This window comes from Lepidochelys kempii, chromosome 2, assembly GCF_965140285.1.
Source record: "Lepidochelys kempii isolate rLepKem1 chromosome 2, rLepKem1.hap1, whole genome shotgun sequence".
In the NCBI taxonomy this organism is placed as follows: Eukaryota; Metazoa; Chordata; order Testudines; family Cheloniidae; genus Lepidochelys; species Lepidochelys kempii.
In genome coordinates, this window is record NC_136381.1 from 204,022,173 (window position 1) to 204,044,012 (window position 21,840).

The window sequence follows — 21,840 nt, forward strand, 5'->3', positions numbered from 1 at the left end:
AACTCAATAATGGAAACACAATAAAAGTACAGAAGCAAAAAGTGGGGGAAATCATTCCAGAAATCTGACTTACTTGAAATACCAAAAATAAGTCCATGTACCCACAAAGAAACTAGAAGACTTTGGTGGCCTTAAGGTGACACCAGTTTTCTGCAAATAAAAATTTATTTTACTTCTCTAATACATAAACACAAGACTCTAGGATGGGGGTTCTCTTTGCATTTTCTCCCAGAAAGCCATAAAGTAAGTGAATTTGGTAGCAGTCAATTCAACCAATAGGGAAAAACTTTATGAGAGGAGATCCATCCTTTTTTGCCCTCCTGCTGCCATTACATAAAAACCATGCACCAGATTCTGTCCCCATTTATACCTGTGCATGTCACAGATTTCACAAGGGTTGTGTGGGTATAATGGAGTGCAAAGGTTGGCCATATTTCTCACAAAGGTTCTATATTTTTGAATGCACAAAATACTAGCCTGAGATACGTGGTGCATCAATAAAGACTTACCACTAAGTACCCCCAACTTCTTAAAAATAGGAGGAAGTGCTAAAATGAAGTGCCTCCTTCCTCTCCATCACCACCCTCAAAAGGCAAGGGAGGTTCACCATGCCTTGCAGGGGCTGGGGAGCTGAGGAGGAGGAAAACCCTAGTTTATGAAGCAAAACATCTTCAGAAAAAGAGTCCCACGCTTCTCTACATCAGCATAAGGAAAGGGCAGCTTCCCCAGCCGCATGGCATACTCAAGTTGAGCGATACATAGTACAGGAATAAGGCTGGTGTGGTAGAGCGAGGGCAACAGCAGCTGATCCAGCATTCTGATCACTGAAACTTCAATTAATTGCCCCACATACACCTGAATATGGGAACTGTGACAGATTGATAGACTAAAGATAAGCTGGAGACAGCTAAAACCTCCTTACCTCAGAGGGTACAGGGCACAGGAAAGAAATGCAAAAAAAGGAGGGAGAGAACATGAAAGAGTTGTAAGACGGTAGAGCCACGGACATGAAAGGTCTCTCCCATGCTGGGCTTTGGAGTCTTTAGAGCTCCAGATAACTGCACACTCTATAAAGGTAGTGGGAATGAACTTTGTAAATAAATCACTGGTTTTCTACCTGCAGGAGCACATGTTTGTTTGGAACGAGGCAGGAGCAGAGCATGTACCTGCCAGAGATGCAGGGGGTGGACAGCAAAGAAGGCTTTTAGCTACCTCTGTGCCCCCCTGCATCTGTGCTCAGCCCCTGGCATAAAATAGAGCAGTTTCAGGGCTGATCCCTATTATGCCCAGCTGTCTAAGCCCTCTAGGGTCTGTGTGACACCCAAGCACAGCCAGAGGACAGCACGCTCTGGACACACATACACACACCCTCCCCTGACATGCCTCTGCAACTGCTTGAACTATAGGAATACCTTGGGTAGCTTTAAAAAGGGCCTTTATGTTCTGCAACCAGCCATTCCTCTCTCACACACAGTGTTCTTCCTACAGCTAAAACCAATGGCAAAAATACCTTGTCTTGACATCAGTTGCACCAGCCATGAGTGAGCCCTCAACTCCAAAGGAAATCAGTGAAAGCTGGATTAGGCCAAATGCATTCATTCAAAATTCATCCTTTTTGTTTAATTCTCCTTGAGTGTAGAGTAGCTGGCTCATGGGTTTTTGAGGATATTTAACTATATAGGATTAATATGAGGGGGTTTTGTAGCTAGAAGAAGACAAAGAAATTAGATGACAATAGAGAAGTCAAAATTTCAAATACTGTTGATTTGGCATTACTGTTCAAACGTATTTACTACCAGAGAAAATCTAGCAAATTCCAAGCCAACCAAGTTTTCCAAGCCAGAGTTATAAGGGAACTAAATTAAGGTTTTATTATAGAAGCTTCTGGCAACCTTAATTATAGCAAGCCTACTGCCTCTCCTTACTGTCTGCTTGATCTAAACCAGTTCACACCTCACACCAGCCCCAATCCAGCAAAGCACATATATGCATGGGTTACCTAGGGAGGCGGTGGAATCTCCATCCTTAGAGGTTTTTAAGGCCCGGCTTGACAAAGCCTTGGCTGGGATGATTTAGTTGGGGTTGGTCCTGCTTTGAGCGGGGGGTTGGACTAGATGACCTCCTGAGGTCCCTTCCAACCCTGATCTTCTATGATTCTCTGATATGCTCAATCTTAATCCATTAGAACTAATCACATGTTTAAAGTAGAGCATGTGCCTTCATTCTTTGCTGGATCAAGACCATAATGCAACATCTTTGACATCTGATTGTCTTAAGAATTTGAGCTGCTGTTTGGGATCAGTCACCAATGCCTCTTTCTCCGCAGTCAATATTCCTTTGCATCTCAGTAATTTGACTTTCCGTTGTTTACGCCATTAACATCTTGTTAATGTTGGGCAGGTGTTTCCCAGGGCAAGGGCTTCCATTAACTGGATGTCAGTGGGACAAACACAGGAGATTGGGATTACTGGAGCAGTGGGAAACTGGCACAGTATCTGAAACTGTGCTGAGAAACAGCATGGTGTAAAAATTTACTGTTTGGAAATGGTTTAAGGTTCAGATCTTGTGTCACCTATTTGACTAAATTCTACTGGCCTCCAAACCCCCGCCCCCCTCTTTTTGCCTCGTTGTAATATCTGAATCAGCAGATTTTAAATACTCAATATATCTTTAAATGCCAATGCACAACAAGTATAGCAGGTGTTTAATTGTCATTTAAAGATCCACATTTTTCACATTTTACAATCACAATTAAAATTAAGCAATAACACCAAAGGAGTTCCGGTATGCAGCAATAATACTTACCCATATAGTGAAATTGATAAGGATCCAGATATAATGATGCCCATTGTAGTAACCCTGTGGTGACTGATTGCTATTCTGCTGTTAGCAAACAACCAAGAAATACTTTATTTTTTCAGAATTATCAATTTGTTTCTAGCGTATGAGAACAATGAAAACCTAGAGGGAGAAAGCAATAGTTAGTGAGGTATTAAAACAGTTATATAACTAATAAAAACACTAAATCAAGTTAGATATGCAGCAGTGTGTCATTTCTATTTTAATAAAAAAGTACATTATTCTCGCCTCAAAATTACAAAATTTTATTTTTTACTCATTGCCAACATAATCGGAAAGAAAAAAAAGTCATAAATCTACAGTTTCTGGAATTGTCATTGATGTGATTTTCTTCCCTTTAAAAAGACAGAATAAAACTGGCATGTTCATAAGATGATCTATTTGAAAAATTATTTGCATCCATTGTTTTGGGATTTTTTTGAGGAGAGAGCTTGGGGAATTGCAAATAAAACATGTTTGATTTTCACAATGTCTCTGTACATTCAGTGTTTGGATCTAGGCATGGGAGGGATGTAAAAGACATCTTTTCAGGAGATGCTGTGGATAGATCTCAAATATTCTACTAGGTTGTAAAGGAACTGTTTTGGATCCAGGCTCCACTGTACAAAGGAAAATGAGGGCACAGATAAACTGAGTTTATTATAGTACAAGCTCATGTAAAAGATGTTACTCAGAAAATGCTGGATGACATATTCACAAATTAAGTGCAAGAGATCGTATTCCTCAGCTTACAAAAAAGGCAAATGAGAGAGAAGGCACATTCTCGTGGCCAAGAATGACACTTCTATGCTTTTGGTGATTTGACATTCATAACATATTACCTGGTAGCTGTAGGGCCCAGTCTTGTGGTCCCAGCTCAAGCGAATTTCCCCTTGATGTCCCTAATTTGTATAGCTGTGTGGAAACAGCTCGAAATATAATTATGATCTTGGAACACTTAAAAGAATGTGTGGTCTGGGTGTCGGAGTGTTAGAAAAGGTGGAGAGAGGAAATGGCACCCGCTATTTAGGGCTTGTCAATGGGGTGTGGCAATGTGCACTATAGAGGTCTGATTATAAAGAGCACTAAAGTGTTGGGCACTAATTGGTCTGCCTAGATCCTGCTGGTGTGCACTAAAGATTCCCTAGTGTGCTTTAATGCAGTGCTATTTGCTGCACCCTTATAAATATTAACGCTTTCATTCACATAACAAAAATACTTTTGCATTATGAGAAATAAACATTTTCTAACGGACTCCTAGAATCATAGGGCCTGATCACCCCTTCATGTCTGCAAGCAGAGGTGGACCCAGATTGGGTGAGTGGAATGGAGAATACCACTTCCACAGCATACCCCTCCTCCACCTCAGTCTTCTAGGGAAGTTTCTCAGTAGGGACTCCCCGTGGAGGCCGGAAAGCAGGGAAGTCTGGGAATGAGAAGTAGTGCATCTGGAAAACAGCTGTGTTCATAGCATCACCTCCTCAGAAGCTCATTGTAATCAGGCCCTGTATATTCTGCAGCACAGTGGCACCAAATTCTGTTGCAACATTAATATATTCTACTGCCCTGAAATACCTTTCATTCCCACCCCATCCCCAGACACAGGCACAGCTAAGTCTCGTTAACACAACATTCAACTATGCTTACTTTTGTCAATGACTATTTGCGAGGATGGGTTTGTGGTGGCCTGGTTCCAGTCCTTAGCTCTTGCATCATTGTCCAGATGACCCTGTTCTGAGCATCCTTCCATCCCTGTGTTCTAGGGAGGAGGGGACTTTTAGCCAGCTTTATGGGGTCTCTTCCTTAGCTCCCCAGGTTTTGTTTATTGCACTTTCTCCAGGAGCCCAACTGGTTCTACATTTCTGATTTCCTCCACTCAAAGGTAGTGAGCTGGACTCCAGCTTGGGGTTCCAACCTCCTACTGCCCAGATCCAAAACACATGCACTGTAATCCAATGAACTCTGTGTTATGTGAAAAGCTGGAGAATGAGGGGCATTGCAGGCAGGTCCCAGCCAAGCAAGGACCCAGAAAACCAAAGGTTTAATATGTGACTGTAGCAAATGCTGTGGCATCTTGGAAAAATACCAGATTTCATGGCTGTACACTTGCAAATCCACTGGGCCCTGACTCAGGTGAATGGGACAGTTCACATCCTTCAAGGCTATTATTTCAGGCTCTCTGCGGACTCAAGCAAGTCACATTGAGTTTATACTTTGAGTTTATGCTTTATCCATGTTTTTGAGGCTTTCTCCACAACCATGAGAGCTGATAACATTTTTAAATGAAAACTGAGATTCTGAAGCCCAATTTTGCAGTTAGGGGTGAATTCAGCATCCATGGAATCACTGAATACATCTTGGGGTGATTGAGTTTGGATGGGTCAGGTGGGAGAAGGGGAAGGGTTACTAAACTGAGAATTCTGAGCCTTGGGTGGTTGAATGGGAGAAGGGAAATCTGAACTGAGGTCTGATAGATGGGAGGTTCTGACCAAGAGGAAGTGCTGGGTATAAGTGGGGTGATATTATTTATTATTACAGCAGTGTGTATAGGCCCCAAGTGAGATCAGGGCCGCACTGTGCAAAGCACTGTACATATACATAGTAAGAAGCAGCCCCTGTCCCAGAGAGCTTACAGTCTAAACAAACAAAGGGTAGGAGAAAGAATACTGAGACAGTGAGAGGTCTTCACTATGTTGAGAACACCAAGCTCTGTTTCCTTCTCATTGGAGCTGGCTGGTGAGTCTTTTAACAAATGCATTTATGATGTGCTTAACGAAATGTATGCACTTGGTCCAGTTGGAAAACTCAAGTGTTGCATCAAAAATCTTTGATGGGAAGTATTAGCATTTTTATAGTTCTTTCCTTTTTCGTGTGTTTAATAACAGGGAAATAGCAAACAACAGCTGTGTAAAAGGGAAGAGCATACATACATAAAGGCTCATGCTACCTAATGGGGAAAGATACAGGATTCAGATAGGGAATTTCCCCAAATTGCAGCCAGATGCATTGTGAATAGATTACACCAGAGTGCAGCACAGGAAGAAGGTGGTGGTAACACACTGTGCCAGAGTGCAGTTCTCCCCAGGGGCACTTGTGCTTATCTGATATGGATAAACTTTCTTTTGGGGCAAAGTCTGATGCTACCTTATGCAGAGGGCCCCAAAATCCAGAGCCCTCTGAGCACAAAAGGAAGCACATCCTACATCCTCATAAGAGATGTAACTGTGAGCGTGCTCACCTATGCTCCAAAGAGCTCTGATAGTGGTCTTTGAGGTGAAACCCTGTCCCACTGAAGTCAATGGCAAAACTCCCATTGACTTCAAAGGGGCTGGGATTTTTATCCCACCTCACCCTGCTTCTCCTACTGGGGTGGTGTGGGTCTGTACTGCCCTTGATTAAGGGTTGGGCCTGGCTGAGCCACATTTTAGGAGGGTTGTTTGTGGATGGTTAGGGGTTTTTTCATCCTCCTTTGCCTCCCTTGATCTGAGGATGCTGCCCTAAACCAAATGATGCCAGATAATACCAGAATTACACTGGTTGCCTCTTAACTCTGTGTTCAGCTTGGTAACAGCATATTGTCTGGGTTCTGAAACAACCTCATGTCTGTTGTTTTCCAGATTGGTGCAGTTTAGGCATGTCACACTGGAGATGATGGAGAAGGGAAGCCTGACTCTTATGGTCTCTTCACTGACCATATTATTTCTGCACAGTGTAGCAAAAATAATGACTGTAGCTACCGGCTGAGACTTACAAAGGAGCCCGAGGGAGTTAAGAACTCAAATCCCATTGTATCCGAGGGTTTACACTGGCTGTATGCTGTTCCTGTGCTAGAGTGGTATATGGGACCAGAGCAGTGGCCAAAATTGACCCCAATTTTTTTAAACGATTTTTGTGCCTAGCATTGATTTAATCACCCCAGGAAACGCAACATCACATGCTCCAACAACAAAATCTATGTCTTGCTTTAAGTGTAGAACTTTAGCTTGTACTTTTATACAGGAATGTCAGCAAGTGTATACGTTTTAGACAAGTGTTACCCATGTTGATTCTTGTATATTGAAAAAAACAACATAAACACTTGCCAGTGTATTGTTTGCTGGCAATAGCAAACAAACCGAATGCTGAACAGTCATGTTTCATCCAACAAGCTTTGCTGCTAGCCAAACGCAGGCTTGCAGTTGTTTGGATGAGAAAGAGACTACCATCCATCCACCTCTGTATTAAGGTGTAATGAACTGTGCTGTAGTGGAATAGGAATCAATCTTTTGTAAAGAACTAATATGCATTCTTACTCCAGGACATGGCAAAGAATGTGGCCTTTTTAGACCCCCATCCTGCAAAACAGCTATATGCTTCACACCATACAGACAGGGTAGAGAGAAACCCTAACACCCTCATCGAAAAGAACCATATTTGGACTCTCAGATATTGACCTATATTCTGTCCCCAGCGCCTCTCTCTTTATACTGCTTTAGTGGCACAAAAAGAGAGACAATTGGCCTGATCTCCCCAGATGGGGCTTTCCCAGTGTGGGGGAGTCCTCAAGTTGGCATGCAGCCAGCACAGACAGCTCCTATGCCACCTTCTCTGTAGCCCCTGACATAATGGGCAGGGAGAGGTGGGGAAAGGGCCGGTCCAGAATGCAGTGAACTCTGTCAATCCCTTGATGGATGGTTCCCAGGCTAGAGAATCAGGAAGCCGTTGGAGGCTCAGACTGTGACAGCCTCCCTTTCTGTTGCACCAAGAAGAGCTCTCGTGCTGAGCAAAGAATATGGCCTCTCATAGGGGAACGTACTGTCTACTTTTATATTAATGTCCTTTTGAAATATTAGGCCAAATTAATCCAGGATTTATGCCATGTTATTTAATTGTAAACACTGGAGGGGAGAGTCCCCAAAGTGGAACACCAATTGTGGGAGGCTCTGGCGCTGGAAAGTAGCTACAATCTCTCTCTCATCAGGGGACGACAGGGAGCCAGTGCAGCACAAAAGGTGGGTGGGGACAACTGGGGAAAGGTAGCTGGAGGATTCTCTGCTGTAGCATATTCGAATGGTCGGAGCTGCTCTGGAGCTATAATTTAAAGCTGCTCCTCCTCCTCCCAAGAATAGGGGCAGTCCTGGGGCGGTGGCAGCAGACACTGCCTGTCCTCCTTCAGGGTAAAGTTCCTGTGGGGTAAGGGAAGGTGAATCTGGCCCTTAAAGTATATTGAAATGCTCATAGGCAGCAGCCTGTTGACATGATATGTCCCGCAGTTAGAAACCATATTCTAAGCACTGTAGATGTCCTCTACATGAGGAAATCTTAAATACAGACTTTTAAAAAATCCTGCAACTTACAGTAACTCCACCTGGCAAAGAAACGGATGCATTCACGGAATAAATTTTCTGAGCTTGCAGCTAGAAAATGCTACGGGAGCCCTCTTAAACAAATAACCATTAATGGAATAAACCTGTTAAAATAATTCCTTTTTCATGCACAAAGGTTATGGGTTTAATAGATTTTACTGTATTAGCACAGAATTGTACTTTCACTTGCTGTAGCTAATCTTCGAGGAATACACATTAATACACTGTATTTTTCTACTGTGTTAGTTAATATTACAACTAAGTCAGTATTATACTCATTATGAACCTAATAACTAACGCATGATCACAAAGCCTTATGTTAACACTTTCATGCAAAAATGTGAAATGAATAGAGCCTATGTTTTGGTGGTTATTAAAGACTCTTGCTTAAAGAAACAGGGAGCAATGTATAGTCTCCTCTTAATCACTTTAGAACCTACCTGGCATTCCAAGGACAACAACTTCAGCCAGCTCCACATGTAGAACAGACGTACCATCAGGGTTTAGATGCTTAGTGAGACACTGAGAGCCTTTATTGAGCAAAAAAAAAAAAAAAAAAAAAAGTGGGAAAGTGATTGACATCAATGGAGTGACACCAGGGATTAGTTTGGCCCATTGACTTCTTATGGGAGTTATTCAGGCTCCAGTAAGTATTCACTGGTTTTAAAGAAACAGATTGCTGCACATGTTATCTGACAATATGAATGTAAAAACATCTCACAATCACAGACCCCTTTAAAGGCTATCCTAGCTAACTTTTTCTCTGTATTCTGCATCCCTTCTTTTTGTGTCCATATTCCCCTTTGTGTTGCCATGCATTGCTGTTTTGGCTACCAGCCTCTCCCCATGGCTAGCCTTAAGCACAAGTGACTGCTTGTTACCCTGCATCAGTTGCAAAACTCACAGGCTGGCCCACTCTTCCTGCCTGGCAGCAGGTCAGAAAGGGAAGATTATTCACCATCCTTATCTCAACGCCATTCCTTGTATCTCCTCCCTTAGGGCCCCGATTTTGCCTGGGATCCAGCAAATCATAAATCTGCCTTCATGCCTTCCTGACCCTTCTTCTCATCCTGTAGCACAAGCCAATGCTATTTCCCCACATCCTACCTTCCAATTCTCATGTCCGATCTTCTAATCTTCATGCATGTTACATCCTGCCCCTCACCTACACTCTACAATATGATTGGCAGATTTTGCAATCAGTAAGGAAAGTCACTGAACTTCCATTCAATTTTTCTCTCTCCCAGACAGTTAGCTTTAAAGGGACAAACAATGAAAAGAACAGAAATTCAAAAGATTTGGTTGATTCAAAGTGATTTCCCTTCACAAAGTTTTCTCATTGCTTACAATATGTTAATGCCCTAAGTATAATTCTTAATTTAAATCATTGAAACTGTTGTTCAGAAAAATGACAAGATTATAAAAAGAAAAGCCCATTTCTGCAACATTTCTGGGAATTAATATCAGATTGGCACAGAAAACAACATCATGTCATACCTCGTGCCTAAAAATGGCAGTTGGCTTACATTGATACATATTACTGATGATGACACATTAGCGAGAGAGCTTCAAGGCTAACTACAAACAGAAAACCTCCATTGCTCTTAAATGAAAACAAATATGACCTGTATGGCTATCAGCTTGTGTTGTAACAGGCATTTCTAGGCTCTGGCTTTTGGAGGTTGTGCTTACAGGTGCTCCTATAGCCAACTGTTCTTCTATGAATGGGTGTAACACTAGTGAAGCTAAATTTAATTGATGTGAATCTTCATGGAAGCCAGTGATAAGTTAGGTCCCTGGTGCTTTGGACGCTATTGTCCAGATCCTCAAACGTACATAGGTGTCCATTAATTTCAAGGGGAGTTAGGCATCTAAATACCTTTGAGGATCTAGGCCTATATTCTTTATTTTTGTTTTAGAGCTTTTTTCCTGTGCCATTGTCTGCTTTGCTTTGAAGGATTGCTGTAAAAGCAAAGCAGCTTTTTCTCTGATGTTACTACTATACATACGCAATGATTTCTCAAGTATAGTTGGTGTCTGTGGCAACATAAACTGTGTTATTAGCAACCAAAAGTGTCCATGAATTTAGGGTCTTTCCCTTTTCCAATGCACAGACATTGTTTTATTCATTACAAACTATATGTAAGTACATTATCAAATGATACTGAGTGGAAAGAGCCATCAAATGTTGTCAGAGAGTGCTGAAAGAAGGACTTTATTGAAGAAAATAAAACAGCAATATTATGTAGGCTACTCATGACTTCCTGGCACCCCTACCTTAGCCTGACCAATTTGTGAGTGGGCACAGTGCTATCCGAATACATGGCTTCTACTGGAAGCGGCCAACAAAGAGCTTCCAGGGCTGAGTATTGAAATCCCAGCTGGCAATGTCCAAGTGACTGTCAGTTTTCAAGTGACACCTGAGTGATTGATGGAATGTGCCACTGCTAATCTATAGTAGGTCATGATGTGAGTACATTCAAAAGAGTTAGAAAAATTCCACAACTGGACCAGTCTTATTTTCTTGGTGCTATAGATGCGGGGGCAGGATAGGAGATGGATAAAGGTGTTGCACTTTTCCTACCCTCTTTTGAACATACAAAGACTTACTAATACAAAGTAAAATGGATGGATAGATATAAAAGTGACCAGTAGTGTGAATGGGAGCCAGGAGTGGAGTCAAGCAAGGAAACCAGTTGTTCATAAACTTCTGCGGCATGCCCCCAATTCTAGCCATTGTCACTGCTATGGAATCATGAAGCAATATGGGCTCTGATGTCACTGTCCTGATTCACTTAGTAAGGATTGTATAATAGGTGTTTTACATACATTTTCTCATACAATGGAACACTCCTGGGCTTGTCCTTGTTTTACAAATCTTAGGCTGGATCATGGCCGCACAGGCTGGGAGGAAGGAGCCTCTCCCCTGCCCTCCACAGCCTGTGTAAGAGCCATCCAGCATTGCAGCCTGTGCATAGCGGGAGCAGAGGGGCTGCTACCAACATGTTCTGCCTGCACCCAGGCATAACTCAGCTGAAAAGGAGCAGTGAGGGGCAGGGAGTAGGGATAATTGTTCTGTCTCCCTGCCCTCCTTTGGGTTCTGTCTCCCTGCCCTCCATTGGAGGGCATCTCTTAAAACACATCTCTTAAAAGGGTATTGCAGATTGCTCTTTCCCTCCCAGCAGCTCAACCTAGGAAGTCCATTTTGTTTTCACTTTAACATCTTGATAATGGTGCTGCTAATAAATAATTTCTGTGCTAATTTTCTGGTCTCGTATTTTCCCTCCTTTGGGCCAGATTGTGCCTGGCTTTCTCCTGGATGCACAGAGGAAAAAGAACTAACAATCTTTTCTCCACACCTCATCAGTGTGTTAAAGTGCTCTCCATGACAAATACAGAGAGGGGGTGAGTCCATCCCAGCCACCAGTAGGGTGACCAGATGTCAGCTCAGGATTAAACAAAGGATGACACCATCAGGTCAGGATTAAACAAAGACTGTGAATGGCTAGCCAGCTACAAAAGCAGTTTCTCCTCCCTTGGTGTTCACACCTCAACTGCTAGAATGGGGCCTCATCCTCCCTGCTTGAACTAACCTCGTTATCCCTAGCCTGATTCTTGCTTGCATATTTATACCTGCCTCTGGAAATTTCCACTACATGCATCCGACAAAATGGGTATTCACCCACAAAAGCTTATGCTCCAATACGTCTGTTAGTCTATAAGGAGCCACAGGACTCTTTGCTGATTTTATAGGGACAGTCCCAATATTTGGGGCTTTTTCTCATGTAGGCTCCTATAACTCCCCCACCACCCTCTGTCCCGATTTTTTACACTTGCTGTCTGGTCACCCTAGCCACCAGCTATACCGTGTGGGTCTTTCCCTTAAACTACACAGGCTTGTGCTTTTAGCTCTGGAGGTCCTTGCTTGGTGGTCATCAGACTTGTGCAGCCCCTGCAAGAACGAGGCAGAATTACAGCCCTTGCTCTTAAAGCAGCTTCTGTGCTTCCCCATCTCTCCTGCCGGGAGGGTATGGCTCTGCCCCTCAGACACACCAGCCGCCAGAGCTGACCAGCTGTCGGGGGGAAGTTAGCTGCATCCTAAAAAGGTGACTAGGAGCAGGTGCGCAGGTGCCACATACCAGAAAGCTCCAGGAGGCATTCTGTTCCCTCACTTCCTAAGTCAATATGACTTGTGCTTCTAAATCATTCAAGTGCTTTAGAAAATCCCACCCAAAATGTGTAACTGCCTCACCGAGACAGGAAATACTTGCTGGGCCTTACAGCTTGTGACTGAATTCAGAGGTGTAATCATTTTGTAATTAAATACATTAAGTCATTACATTGGGGGGCTTTTTGAGTAGTAAATGCAGCTTTGGTGCACAACTAAGTTCATATATTGATATATATATTCCACTGTCCCCAAGCAAAGACTATGTAAAATAACATATATTTGTTAGACCTCAATTCAGCCACTCTCCTCATAGTGCCTTACTACATAAGTAGTCCCATTGCAATTTGCTTATTAAGGCAATGTAAGTATTACTGAGCCAGGTCTGAACAGTCTTACTATTCCTAGAATTCTCTTTTAAAAAGCACAAATACTACGAGAGCAAGAGTGCCACAAGACAACTATTTTTCATGACAGCAAACCCCCAGCAATGTAACATTTCTAGTCATTAAATATTGCTTTAATTCTATAAGTGACAAAATTATTGAAAATTTCAGAGTGGCAGCTTTGATCTGAAGATCCACTTCATTGGCTATCTAATTCACTCCAAATGATATAATCATTGGTGAACAGTAAATGCAACTCAGAAGGTCAGAACTCTAATATTAGTCACTAGCTTTTATAACCAAAGTGCTCTTTTACAACTGATTCCACTATTTTACTTTCAAAAAAAGGGAAGAAAGTATTGCTTGTTTTAGTCTGGGTGATAGAAGGCACCTATACAAAATGAACATTAATTCAACTGTAGGTGTGAATTGGTCCGAAATGAAAATATTTGTATGACTGCTTTAAAATACAGACATACAAATAAAACCAATCATTAGATTAACTACTGCATTATATTCCATGTGGAAAACATGTTCTAGATGCCCTACTGCTTTGTTTATAATAAACAATCAATATTTTACTATCTTACCATATTGAACTTTACAAGTGTATCTAAATCGCTTTCTTCTAGCAATTCTAGTACAATTCTCTGATCACAACTCATTGTTATATTCAGATGAATTAATGATTCCCTGAAATACACCATGCAAAGGAATCCGTATTTCATCTGCTTCTATTTCTCTTATTCATTCCCTAATCTTTCAAACCCAAATCACTATGCAGCTCTTTATGGATTTAAACAAAACACATTCTACTGGTTTCTTCCAGTTTCTTCCTTAGCAAGGATAAATCATACCCTATCACAGACCATTAAAGGAAGGCCAGCCAAAAAAGAAAAAAACAACAAAACATGATATACTACATAGCTAGATATATATACTAGATATATATATATATATATATACTAGATAGCTACATATGTCAAAATGGTTGCTGAAAGTTTTATGAAATTAATTACTGAACTGCCTTTGACATTTGTCTTTTTGCTTAACTCCTTATGACTTTAGTGAAGACATTGATAGGTGACCTGAGGTGTCTATAAAAAGAGGGCAGAATCCTTCATTCTCTGTGCACCTCAACAAACTCCCTTTGAAGTCATTGAGAGTTTGGGATGTGCAAATACAGGATTGGAACCAGAGTTTAACAAGTCTTTGGCAGTTTGTGGAAGAAATATTCAGTGAAAAATTCCAAACAAGTTTAATCATGGTTTTAAGATGTACCCTTACCACTAGTTACAGTCTAACTCTCCAGCTTCAAAGCTTTAAATGACTCACAGCCATTGATGTATTTTCTGTGAAGATGAATGATGAAGAAATGACAGACATAGATTAAAGATGATAGTCAAATATAGTAGACTATAAGGCCCAGTAATTGTTCCCACTTGTCTGCCTTTTCTGCCTATGAATGTCTAATGAGCCCATCACTACAGTTTTTAGGCCTCAGTTTAGCAAGGTCCTTAAGCACATCCCTATTTGGGAAAACATTTAAGCATGTTCTAAACTTTAAGCAAGTGCATTAAAGTCAATGGAACTCAAGTACCTGTTTAAAGTTAAACACATGTTCAGGGCTGGATTTAGGGGCAGGCAACCCCAGTCTTGGGGGTGCCATGCTTAGGGTGCTGTTTTCTGACTAGCTTTAGTCACAATTCTATCTCTCCAGTCTCATCATTGCTACTTTTCTACCAGTTCAGAGTAAGCGGTTAAAAAATAAAACCTGGAAATGATTTATTCAATGAAGAGATTAAAAATGAAGAGTTTCTTAAATTTTTTTGTTTTGTTTTTACCAGTTTATTTATTTTAGCCTATTCGTTAAAGTTTCTTGTCCTGTCACCTGCTTGGCTACTATTCACCCTTTCCTAGCTCACTTCATTGTAACTATGTGCACAACTAATTATATGGGCAGCATTAAGGCCAAGAATAGAATGCTCAAGAAATGGCCACTCCATGCATCCAATGAAGTGTGTATTCATCCACAAAAGCTTATGCTCCAATACATCTGTTAGTCTATAAGGCGCCACAGGACTCTTTGACACTTTTACAGATCCAGACTAACACAGCTACCCCTCTGATGCAAGAAATTTGAGTACAGTACTTGAAAGAGTACCAGAAAAAATGGACTCACAATGTCTGTCTAGGTTTGCCCTAAGTTTTATCTCCCTGGTATTCATCTCCACCCCCTATAAAGTGAAGGAGAAAGAAAATGCAGATGCATAGGATGCACTGAGACTGTTTTGTCTTTTCTGTGTTGAGAAAAAGGGTGACAACAAGGTCTGAAGCTTTTGTATTTTGTTGAAAATCCTTTCAGTAATCTATGTAGATCTTAATATTTTTCAATATTCTATCATGAAGTACTGTAGTTCATAGCTAAGCAAGTTTACACAGTCTATAAAGTATGGTGTGTACATAACAAGAGCTACTGTCCTTGAATTCAATCTCACATTGAAGTTACTGCCTGAAGAAATGTTTTCTAGTATAACTATGTGCTATTTGTCTTATTTACAAAAGTGGCCTCTAAATTTCAGCATCCAAGTTATTTGCACTTGCAATGTTGGACAGCCATGATTTTGTAAATCCCCCTGTTTTCAAATGTGCAAAATTGGACAAGCAAAAATACTTAGTTTGCTCACAGATGTTTAAACAGAGGTTTCTCTAAGCATGATTTAAGATTTTTCTAGTCCCTCCTCTATGTATTGGAAAAAGCGAAGACACTTCTTTATAATTAGTGTTGTGCTGTGATAGTTAAGTGTTCTGTGTAGATAACATTTAGCTCAGATCCCGCTAGTCAAACCTGACAAGATAGGCTTTTCTGATATATATAAAAAGGCAAAATATTTTGTCTTTTGTTTATAAATGCTACTTATTTTTTGTCCTGCTTCATCAGGTACCTCATCGTTCAGGAAGCAATTTATGGAAGCTGAAGGCTTTATAATAGCAAAGCCACCACTGACAAAAGTAATACATACTAAGTACACACCTCAATGCTTTTAATGTGTCATTAGTATTTGCATGAACGACAACTTCAGAAACATTTGTAACTAAAGCTGGGTGAGAGACAGTTTTCCCATTATGCTTTTTTTTTTTTTTTTTGAGATTTCAAACATTTTTACTATTCTGCATTGGGTCGAAACTGAGACCTTTCAAGAAATTTCACAAAAACTGAGGGCGAGGCTCCAGAATAACCAATAGCTTGGTGGTTAATGCACTCATCTTGTTCAAGTCCCTGCATTGAATCACGCTGAGCAGAGCTGTAGAGTCAATTCTCTCTATTTCAGTCTCTCCTGTTCAAGCTGTTCCACTTTATATAAATATAAGTTCCACTATCTCCCACACCTAAGGCGAGTGCCTGACCACAGAGCTATAATCAGTCTTGCTTGCTGGCCCCATGGGTATTTAATTATTTATACAAAGTGAAACTGCTCCAACATAAGAATCCCACTATGGAATACCCTATAGCCCAGTAGTTAGTCCACTCATGTAGGCCATGGGAAACCCAGGTTGAAGTTTCTGTTCTGTCTGATTTGGAGGAGGGACTTGAACCTGGGTCTTCCACATCCCAGGTCAGTGCTGTAACCACCAGGGGCGCTGATCTGAGGAATCTATATTTATGAATCCTGGTTAATATTGAGGGCCCTTGATATGTATCTGTGTCAGACTGCAGACTCCACTTTGGATGGGGCATTCTTAACTCTCTCTGTTGCCCTGTTACCTCCATGCTGGACAGGAATTCCAAAGGCTAATGGCAAGGCTGAAAATAGAAGGTTTTGAAGAAAATAGAAGAATTGACTTAAATGCTCTCCTGATGAAATAGAATTATTCTACACACTAAGTGGGCTCCTATCCAAGAGAACTTGTTTATCAGGGAAGAGGCTGCCTAAATATGAAGTCACTGCATAAGGATTTGGAATTACCTGAAGAGGCTGATATGGGAGTCCTCTGACTGAGAAACAGAAAGGAAAGAGCCAATTATCAAATAATTGTTTCTCAGGTAAGTAGTTATGGGATGTAATCAAGTCACTCCTTAATCTTCTCTTTGTTAAGCTAAATAAATCAAAATCCTTGAGTCTGTCACTATAAGGCATGTTTTCTAATCACTCTTGTGGCTCTTCTCTGACCCTTCTCCAATTTATCAACATCCTTCTTGAATTGCGGACACCAGAACTGAACACTATATTCCAACAGCAGTCACACCGGTGCAAAGAGACTAAGTTATGGGGGGAAACTGAGGGATCACCATTGGTTCTTGGTGCAGGGCTGAGTTCCATGTGATCACAGCTCTCAGAAGGTGGTACTATATAGAAAATTTGCACAAAGATAAGAACAGTGCACAGTCCATGCTCAAATTCAAGAGGCTTAAAACACCTGGGAATTCAGCAGCTGGATCCCCTTCTACCAGTCTTGTGAGTGGTCAAGAGGGGGTGCTTCACTGGGCTTGTGACATGGTCAGTGTCTCCCTGGTTTTGACTAGAAATTCCAGCCTAGAACTGAGAAACCCGTCCTGTGAAACTTTCAGGTCCAACAAAAACCATTTAGCTCTCCCATAACCTGTCTGCCAGATGCCAAAGACAACAAGAAGGGCCAGGTTCAATCTGTCTATGGATTCTCCAGTTTCCTTCCCTGTCTAGTAACTAGATCCTCTCATTGCTTCTTTCACTTTCATGGAGCCATGCCAATTTATTCAAGCTGAGGATTTGGCCTTCTGTCTTAGGCTATGTCTACACTACTGCTGGATCGACGCTCCAGCAATTGATGCACCGGGGCTTGATTTAGTGAGTCTAGTGAAGACCCATCAAATCGACCGCAGATCGCTCTCTGGTTGACCCTGGTACTCCACCCCGAAAGAGAGGAGTAAGGTAAGTCAATGGGAGACTCTCTTCTGTTGACCCTGCAAGGTGTAGACACTGCAGTAAGTTGACCTAAGCTATGTCAACTCCAGCTACATTATTGACGTAGCTGGAGTTGCGTAACTTAGGTCGACTTACCACGGTAGTGTAGACAAAGCTTTAAAGTGGGAACGTTAGGGGTGGAGGAGGAGGGAAAGCAAGATGATCCAGCCAGAAAGTGTGGTCTCTTGGTATTGGGACATAGGCAGAGAGACCACATCAGGAAGTGAAAGAGAAAAGAACATTCTTGAAACTATCCCCAAAGCCCTTGGGTCCCAAAGAATTCTCCAGAGCTCTTCACACACTCTGGACAGAAGGGATACCTAGGTATGATACCAAAAAGCCAAGTTCTCTGCTTGTGATGTGGGAAACTGGGGCACATACCAAAATATTATGCTCCCTTCTGAAATACAAATTCCCAAGCTACAACATTACTAAGATCTATGGGGTTTCTCAGGTCAAAATGTCACAGAGATGATCTGCCCACTTTATAAGAGACATCCTCTTAAGCCCTTCCCTTTCTAATGCAAACTGGTGAGATTCGTGGAATAGGCAAGAGAGGGTTAAAGGTTTGGGGCAGTAAGGCCCAGCTGTCTTCTATGCCAATCAGGAAGATGAGGCTATTCTGGTCAAAGCATCAGGAGATTGTCGGATGCTCAGAGTGAAAAGGCCAGTATTTATTTCAGGTTACTGTTTGTACTCTGAAAGGGAAAACTTTATTTTGGGGACTGTTCTGAGGGAATCTTCTGGCAGTGCCAGTTGTGTGTGCATGAGCATGGGTAGTATTGTCCTGAGGTGTAAAATGGTACATGCTGTCAGTCTCCTGTGAGTGGTAACAGGCTACGTTCCTTGTCTCCTTTAAGTTGTTTGTCATTTGCCGCACTATTACAGATACTTAATCTTCCAAAAGCACATTACACTCTAAAATGTTTACAGCTAAAAGCACCATCATAACTTTTTCAGAACTTGTTAATGGAACAAAAATCAGTTAGATACTATGTTCTAGGTACTGTAATGGGTGCTTATTCCTGCATTCACTGAACACATCAGTGGTGTTTCATAGACATCGAGGAAGCCTATTTGCTTCATAAATCATTGAACCACTTCAAAACCTTATGTATAAACCAGAAATATTCTTAAAGTGTTTAGCATTCATAATAATGAAAAGTGGCACCACAACATCTTAAGCAGTCTAAAATGTGGTATAGTCGGGTTTAGTTTGACTCTCATTAAAGGATTTCTAAAAATAAGAATACATCATCAACACCGACCTCTTGCATAGTGGCTCAATGCAATGAGGGACCTTATTGCTTTTGAGGATTCTGTGCTTCATTGCTTAATGTCCTGCAATGGACAATCGCAGGGGGGAGGGATAGCTCAGTGGTTTGAGCATTGGCTTGCTAAACCCCAAGGTTGTGAGCTCAACCCTCGAGGGGGCTATTTAGGGATCTGGGACAAAAATTGGGGATTGGTCCTGCTTTGAGCAGGGGGTTGGATTAGATGACCTCCTGAGGTTCTTTTCAACCCCGATATTCTATGATTCTAACCCTACCATTGTTTTCAACTCTAAATGTGAGAAGCAAAGAAACCCACACTTCAGGATTTTAAACTATTTCTTGAAGAGCAAGACGACATGGGTGTCGTTAGATCTGCAATCCTGAGTGGGCTCGGTAGAGAGTGTGCACAGCACAGCAGTGCCAACTCTTATAATTTCACTGTGAGTCTGGCAATATTTGATGCTATCCCTAAAACCCCAGCAGCTGGAATCAAGAGATTAGGTGAGATTCTCCAACTTAAAAGTAAGTTTCTGGCCCTCATGTTTGCAGAGAAAATCTTGAAACTGTGAAGTGAGCGCACCTGAGAGGTGCATAACTAAAAATAACCCAAAATTTAGTAATGTTTTAAAATCTCATAATTTTAAACCAATCTCATTATTCTTTGAATGCTTGGGTTTGGCAATACTGCCAGTAATATTTTCTACTGTAAAGAAATGTATAGTCGTTATTTCCTCTGGGTGTCAAAACTAAGAGTACTACAGGTGAGAGGAGTTGTAATAACAATAAGAGTGGGGGAGAGAAATATCAGTGTAGATGATATGTCAAAAATGCTATAATACAGATCAGTGGAAGGATGGGGCACTCAAAGGCATAAGGACTAGCTGTTATATTTGAACTGTTATGCTGTGATAGGAAACATTTAACCCATTGGGGTAGTTCAAGTGTAAACATTTTCTTTTTGACTTACAAAACATTGGTTCTGCCCATTAAACCCCTTATTGTGCATTAAGTCATTCCTCAGAAGTGCATATCATTTGATTAATATTACACTAATGATGTAAGCAAAGTGATGTATTCCTCTGGTAAATGTGTGCTACCATTAATAGGAGATCTCGGTTGGGATCATATTGAAATCAATGGAACAATACTGATTTATACCAGCTGAGGATACTGCCCCTTATCCCTAATATGCTCTAGGTTCTGAAAAACGAAATACAAGCCATGTAACCAGGTTGTCTAGTCAGCACCCCCTTTGTGACCTGTCACAGCATGACTTCCCTACTGCGGGCCCCTGATGGTGAGCTGTCACCCCTTTAGCTCTGGTACAGTGGTGCCTTATCCCTCCGGCTAAGTCACACTGGAGTCCTTCCTTTTCCAGCATGTTTGAGTCCAAAACAAAAAGGAAAAGAGTGAATCAAAAGTCAGGGTTGTCCAAGGATTCATTGGCTGAACCCTGCCCTTCTGCTCCAGAATTGTCTTTGTGTGGGTAGACCCTTTTTGTCTCCATCTTCCTAGGCCTGGACATCCCATCCATCAAATGGCTTGTCTAAGTAACAAGCTGTTTACCTCAGCAGGAATCAGGCTTCCTTAATTTAAGAAGTAGGAAAGCTCTCATCACCTTCCTGGTCACAGCGGTCAGCCTTCAACGGGATGAGGCCTCCTCCTTTCAATTCCCTTCTCCACTCCTGACTTGGGCTGCAGGTGTAGCAGGGATTAACTGGATCCACAGGCAGTCCTTAACTCCCTCACTGCCAGTGTGGGGCCTATCTGCCCCCCTCACAAGTCCCCAGTACAGTACAGCTCCAGAAAATCATAAGGATTTTCTCATGGTGAAAGAACATTTTGGTATATCTAGAACCAGAATGTAGATTCCCACTCCCTATCATAGAATATCAGGGTTGGCAGGGACCTCATCTAGTTCAACCCCCTGCTCAAAGCAGGATCCATCCCCAATTTTTGCCCCAGATCCCTAAATGGCCCCCTCAAGGATTGAACTCACAACACTGGGTTTAGCAGATCAATGCTCAAACCACTGAGCTATCCCTCCCCCAGAAGGGATACTTCCCCCTGGAATATGGAGGCATAATAGACTCTGCCTTTGGCTGTTCAATGATGCTCTAACTAGAGCTGTGGGGAGACAGGTCATTCTGTTTCATGGACGATTTTGAAATTGGGTTTAGTTCTGATTTGGAATGAAAACTAAAAAAAATTCTCTGTGAAAGGGAATGAAGCCCCAGCTCTGGGGCAGTGTGCGGGGTGGGTTGCCATGGAGCCACAGACGCTCGGAGCTCAGCTTGCTGAGCAGATGAGTCTGGGAGCCAGAACTCTTAGCCTTCCAGGCTCCTAGGCATTTTTCTTGGTAGGCTGAAGGGAAGTTAGAAGTCTGCAAGCCCTGGCTAATCTGGGAGCATTGGAGCTTTAAAGCCATGGCTTCTGGGATCCTAGTCCCCAATCAGTCCAGTTGATGGCAAGCTAGAAGCCTGGGAGCCCCACTCTGCGGCAGCCTACCTGGCACCAGGAACCAGCTGGGAGTTTAGGAATTTGAGAACCAGGGCTCCTAGGGATTTCAGGCTCTTGACAGGTAGGACAGCTGTCAGGAAACCACAAAAACAAACCATCTCTGCAAAACATTTTGATTTCAAGGAATCCATGTTCTCCAATGGAAAAAACATTCAGTCAGAAACTTTCCAACCAGCACTAATTCTAACATTAAGGCACAGGTGGATGAGGGAAGGATTGGCAAATTGTGATTGTCAGACAGAGAAGAAAATGTGAGAGGCCACTTGGCCCCAAACTGAGATTTCCCTAAAAGAAAACAGCTCCCTTGAGGAGTTTTCAGGGAAGAAGAGGAGACGGGGTATATTGGATATTCTGATTTGGGGAGGG